Source organism: Prionailurus bengalensis, chromosome C1 (assembly GCF_016509475.1).
Source record: "Prionailurus bengalensis isolate Pbe53 chromosome C1, Fcat_Pben_1.1_paternal_pri, whole genome shotgun sequence".
Lineage (NCBI taxonomy): Eukaryota > Metazoa > Chordata > Mammalia > Carnivora > Felidae > Prionailurus > Prionailurus bengalensis.
Genome location: NC_057345.1, coordinates 155,672,085 through 155,678,313, shown reverse-complemented (window position 1 = coordinate 155,678,313; position 6,229 = coordinate 155,672,085).

Here is a 6,229-nt window from a genome sequence, read left to right as displayed (position 1 = left end):
TTATAGGTTTCTGGTCCTAGTGCAAGAGGTCATCAGGGCACAAACATTAATCAGTTGAACACAAGAGCTGGGAGATACCACTCAAGGAGTTTTCAAGATAATATTATCATTTGTTTGATTCTAATTTAAATAATTTGGAATTCCTATAACATTAGGAAGCTTTGAAAAGTAGTGTTTACACAAACGGAGTTAAAAAAAAAAAAACACCTTTTTTTGGGACATTTTACAAAATGTTTCTTCCAAAGAACAGCACGTTTTTATAGGCCTGCGCTGATTAAAGAAATCTTATTAGATATAAATGAGAAGCATGTGCTTCTGGTGGTATTGTACCCAGAGGATTTTAGTTAAGTAAAGTCTAAACTTTTAGAATATTTGAAATATACCCAGTTGGGCAGTTAATGAACCCTCTTCAACTTAAAGTGGAGGATTGTTACAAGCAGAAAAAAAAGTCCAAAAAAAATTACAGAGGAGACAAATAGACATTGAAATCTTTTTCAGTACTCCCATTCTGATGATTTTTAGGAGTTCTAGCTAAAGAAGCGTAGTTTTCCTTCCATCCCTGAAACTGGTTTCTTGCATAACACATTATTTCGAATGTCAGCAATCAGCCCTTGAACTTCTTTAGAAGACCAAAGACCGAAGACCAAAGACCAAGATTGAGAATGGAGTGAATGCCTATTTCAGTCCTAGAAATGAAGACATCAGTAGTGTAATGGGAGGCAAGTGAAAGATAAATACATTTGTTTTTCCATCTGTTAAGACATAACTAAAACATTCTTCCCATTTTTTCCTTAATATTTTGTTTCCTGGCAACAAATAACAAAAATTCCCAATCAACCACATCTTTTACAATTCTTGGTTCTTTTGAAAAGGCAGCACTAATACTATGACTTAGATTTCTAGTATATAAAATTATTTTCAGAAAATTATATCAAAAAGAGTAATACATATATAATTATATGCATGTACAGATCTATGTGTACATCTATACACATATATACTACAGTTCAGTAAAAGAGCATGCCATCAAAACCATAAGGATGTGTTACATAACCACTCTGGAAAATAACTGGGCATTATCTGGTAAATTTGCTATAACCTAGCAATTTCACTCCTAGATATTTATCCAAGAAAACCTCTTTCACATGTACCAGAGGCAAGTATAAGAACATTCTTAGCAATATTGTTTGTGATGTCTTTCTCTCTCATACGTGCACCTGGAGATTTTTCAAATGTTGATCAAGAGCAGAATGGATAAAGTCAATATAGTGCGAAATTAATTAGTAACAGCTACATGAGAAAACATGTATAAATCTCATCTACATCGTGAGCAAAAAAAAAAAAATCAAGTAGCAGAATATTATACATATATTTTTATCATATATAAAATGTAAAAATGTATGAAAGGAGGGGGGTGGGGAGATGGATGAAATAGATAGAGGGGACTAAGCACATTTATTGTGATGAGGACAATGTAATGTATAGAACTGTTGAATTACTGTATATCTGAAACAAATGTAATACTGAATGTTAACTATACTTCAATTAAAAAAAAAGGAACTGACCTGAGGGAAAAAAATGTATAAAATTAGCCAGTATTTTATTTAGGCATACAAATGTGTGTGGCAAACTCTAAAGGAAAGCAAAGGTATGATGAATACAAAATTCAAGGTTAGGAAAAGTTGGATCCGAGAGGGTCCCACAGAAGGCATCAGGATAATATTGCTTCTCTTTAATAGGTGGTAGGTACACAGTTGTTTCTGGCATAATCATTCTTTATATATAGTATATATTCAATAAATGTTCTTTTGAAACTCCTCAGTATTTGGTAAAACCAGTAAAAAGCAAAGACTACTACACAACCATTGCCATTATTGTATTTAAGCAAAATATTTTAAAAACATAATCTTTCAGTCCTTTAAAACTCAGCTAATTGTGTGTGGTCTGGGACATCATTTCCTGATTTCTGTGAGATTATGGTAGTGTTTAACTGCTGTTAGGAAAAATATGGCAAAACTGGTCAGTCCAGTTCATTACGGTCAGTGATGCTACCAAAGGTCAAATTCCATAACAAATTGACAGCTTCTCTCAAGTCTTATGTATTTGACGATCTTTAGGAATGAAGAGTTATTTTGAAAACTCTCTCACTCAGATGTTGTAAAACATTATTTATACATGATGATTCTTATTTTGGTCTACCTTTTTACTGAATATCTTTATATTATGTACCTCTAGAATGATCTCTCTCTCTCGGAGAGAGAAAGAGGGTGTAAGTGAGCGAGGGGGAGAGAGGGAGAGATTGTCTCACCTGAAGTGGGGCTTGAGCTCACAAACTGTGAGATCATGACCTGGACCGAAGTCAGATGCCTAACAGGCCACCCAGGCGCCCTAGAATGATTTCTTAAATACAGCCCACGCACTGCAATTCCATACATCTCTCTAGTGTGTTTCGATGGCCTCCGATACAATACAATTACAAAATTACAATACAATACAACTACAAAACTCATAATTCCATTTTTTATATTAGTGAGTTTTGTTGTATCTTCTCAATTCACAGTTTTGCTTCTGTCAAGAGATTGATTTAATTAAGAACTATTGGTCCCAAATTCTTCACAAGTATTTCACTTTCTTCTTTAAAAAAATTTTTTTTTAATGTTTTTTATTTTTGAAGGAGAGAGAGACAGAGTGTGAGTCGGGGAGGGGCAGAGAGGGGGGGACACAGAATCCGAAGCAGGCTCCAGGCTCTGAGCTGTCAGCACAGACCCGACGTGGGGCTCGAACTCACAAACGGCAAGATCATGACCTGAGCCAAAGTTGGATGCTCAACCAACTGAGCCACCCAGGCGCCCCACAAATATTTCACTTTCAATGGAAGTTTGTGTATTACATGAAAGAAACAGAGACTCTTATTTTTTATGTCAAAATACCAATTTGGAGATATTTTATTTACATTTTTCTAGTTATAACTAAATGGACAAAATTATACTATTAAATAGTACAAAGCATTACTATTTGGAGGATTTTACAGTTTTAAATATAACATTACAAGTTGTTATAGAATTATAGCATAATTTTAACCATTTTGGGGGGAATCTTTGTTACACTGAAAGTTGTACATAAAGTGTCTAAATGAACAATTCTTGTATCTATTGTTAAAAAGGAGAACTGTATTAAAATAGCTTCATGCTCTCTTTTATGCTCTTTTGTTGTCTAGGGATTCCCATGATCCTCAATGTTTTGATTGTAGAAATCAGTGTGTTTGCGTTTTGGTTTCATAGCATCTTATATTTAAGGGAATCTTTATATGAAACAAAATTAACAACTTTGGTTTTAATATACTTGAAGATGTAAGATTTATATGTAGAAGAAAAAAACATATATTGCTTAACTTTTCCATATGTTATCATTTACGAGTGAAATAGAAACTGTGAAAATAGAAATTGTCAATGAATGCCTTCAAGACAAGCTGAAGATACAAAATCGTTTACCCTTAGATTCAGGATAAAACAATCTTAAAACTTCTCTGACATGACGTAGTTGACAGAGCATGGGTTTGGGGTCTGACAGACCTGTTTGCCCAGTCCAACTCTATTAGCTGTACATCTTTGAGCTCCTCACCCGAAAGATTATACAGGAGTTTTGTGGAGACTAAATGAGATAATGTAGGAATAATTGCTGGGATGAAGTTAGTACTCAGTAAATGTTCTCCCTGCTCCACATCCCAGCTCAAAGCAGGAAGTAACATTTTCTCAGTGCAGGAACATAAAGTGATCGCAACAGATTATAAGCAACTTCCTTTTCATCCAAAGATCTTACCAGTCTTTTTTGTAACATAAACCACAGACCTCAGGATCCCCGCCCCACCGTCTCCTCCTACTCACTTCATACATGATTTCCAACCACTATTCTCTTTTACTTTTGGAACAAGAGAATGGTTGTCTTGGAATAAGAACATTAAAAAAACAAAAACTTACAATGGAGGGAAGCAATGGAACTAAAAAGGAATGTACATCATCACCGTCAGAGAAAGCTTATATAAGACATGAGTTGTGAATACATACTTCCTATATGAAAAGGCAGTGCCATCATGCAGTTTTACAAGGTAAGAGACCAAAGGAAACCCCACTGAGGCTAAACATTCAACATAGATTTCTTTTGCATCCATTTTATGCTTATAACTATGGAAGCCTTTGTAGAGGGTGCTAGTTTTTGAAGACAGAATCAGATATATAAGAAACTCAATGTAAAATTATTTTTTATGTTTATACCTAAGCTTATTTTCTTTCAAGTCCCTATCCACCAGGTAGTAATAATTATCAGTAAGTCTGGGATTTCCCCTGTTTCATGAGGAACACGCTGCATTCCATAAGTCCTTCCTAGGAGGTTCCAAGTACGGGATGGGAGTTGGGAAATGTATTTGTGCGAGACAATTGGCGTTAGGCCATCACAGGTATCCAGGCTGTGATCTACTGATACTACGTCCTGGTTCCAACGCACCTTTTAGTCATGGTCTACACATTTCATTTTTGGTCTGCATTATCCCACAAAATTTAGGTTTTCCCAGTTCTCTTTGCTTCATCTAAAATAAGGATTGGCTTTTTTTTTTTTTCTATAAAAAGCCAGATAATAAGTACCTTAGGCTTTGCAGATCATGCAGTTTCTGACACAGCTACTCAACTCTGCCTTGTAGCATCAAAGCAGTCATAGACAATAGGTAAAAGAATGGGAATGCCTCTCTTCCAATAAAATTATTTATAAAAACATCCAGATCGAAATCATTCTCTCCTGCATTGGAAAACATTTTGGGGACTGTCTAAATCTTCCTGGGGCACAAGAGGGCTATGGAGCTGTTCAATACCCCATTTAGAAATGTTTTCTATTCTTACCATTCTTCAACATTGGACAAGAAATAACCCTGGGGTCTTACTGCTCTCCAGGGGAGTTTTTTTGTTTTTTGCTCTCAGAGTCCCTTCACAGCCTGTTTTTTAGGATCAGGTTTGCCTTCCTGTACCTCTTCTTCTATGAATGGTAGACCAAGTAGTTGTGCAATATAGCATTCCTGCATGGTGAGGTTATAGGGCTTCTGGCTCAGGCATGCTGCCAATGCCCCTGTCTCTAATCCACCCTGACTCTTCTTCTTTTTCCCCACTCTGCACAAATTTTATCAAGATTTGGGGTGGGGATAGAAAATGGGTTCAGACTGAGCACATATTCTTTAAAATGTATAGTTAATAATACGTGCTTTGTGCAGAATCATTCAAGGCTTAGACTTGCAAAATTCCAATAAATCCAAGCTTTTGCATCTCAAAGCTTTCTCTGTATGAACAGGGAGAATACAGAGGGTGCACAAATGTAAAAGGTGCTTATGTCCTTGCTCTTGTTGAGACACCAAGTTTAGAGGAAATAGTTAAATAAATAAATAAATAAATAAATAAACTTCCCCTTAACTTAGTGGCTTAAAACAACAATGAATTAATATTTCTAATGGTTTTGTTGGTTGACCAGGTGGCCCTTCTGCTGGTATTGGCCTAGGATCAGTCATAAAGTTGCATTTAGCTGGTTGTTGGCTGGGGTCTGTGCTCAGCTCAGCTGAAACATCTGGGACAGCTAGGTGTCTCTTTCTACATGTTCTTTCACTCTAGGCTTCTTCACAGAAGAAGCATAGCCTTGGAAGGGACATAACATTACTTCCACTATATTCTATCGGTCAATACAAGTGGCACAGTTACCCCAGATACTCCAGAAAACAGACTTCACCTGATTGGACACCAGGTTGTGAACGCTGTGCCCTGCATAAAAGTATCCTGCCAAAGGACAAGTAGATCTGAAATGCAGACTGGGATCCATTCAGCTCATGGATGCTCTGGAGTAGATTTGCATCTACTATGAGGAAGGGGTCATCCACTTGTCAACCCAGGTACCTGTGGACTCTTCCTGCCCATGGATGAAATTTTCTAATTTACATAAAATACTGTTTAGGCTGCTAAGAGAGGTCCTGTTGGATATGATCTTACTGTGAATCAAATATATGCCGTATCTCAATGAATGCTAAAATCTTTATCACAGAAGTTAGCTAATCATTCCAAAGCTGTACAGAGTTTTCAATGGGGGTCAGGGGTGGGGGGGAGGTGGGGAGAAGGGGAAAGGGAAAGAATTTGGATGTTGTTCCTGGTTTACCTCCTCTCCCTTTTCACTCTCAGAAGTGAAGCCACATTACCAGACCTTG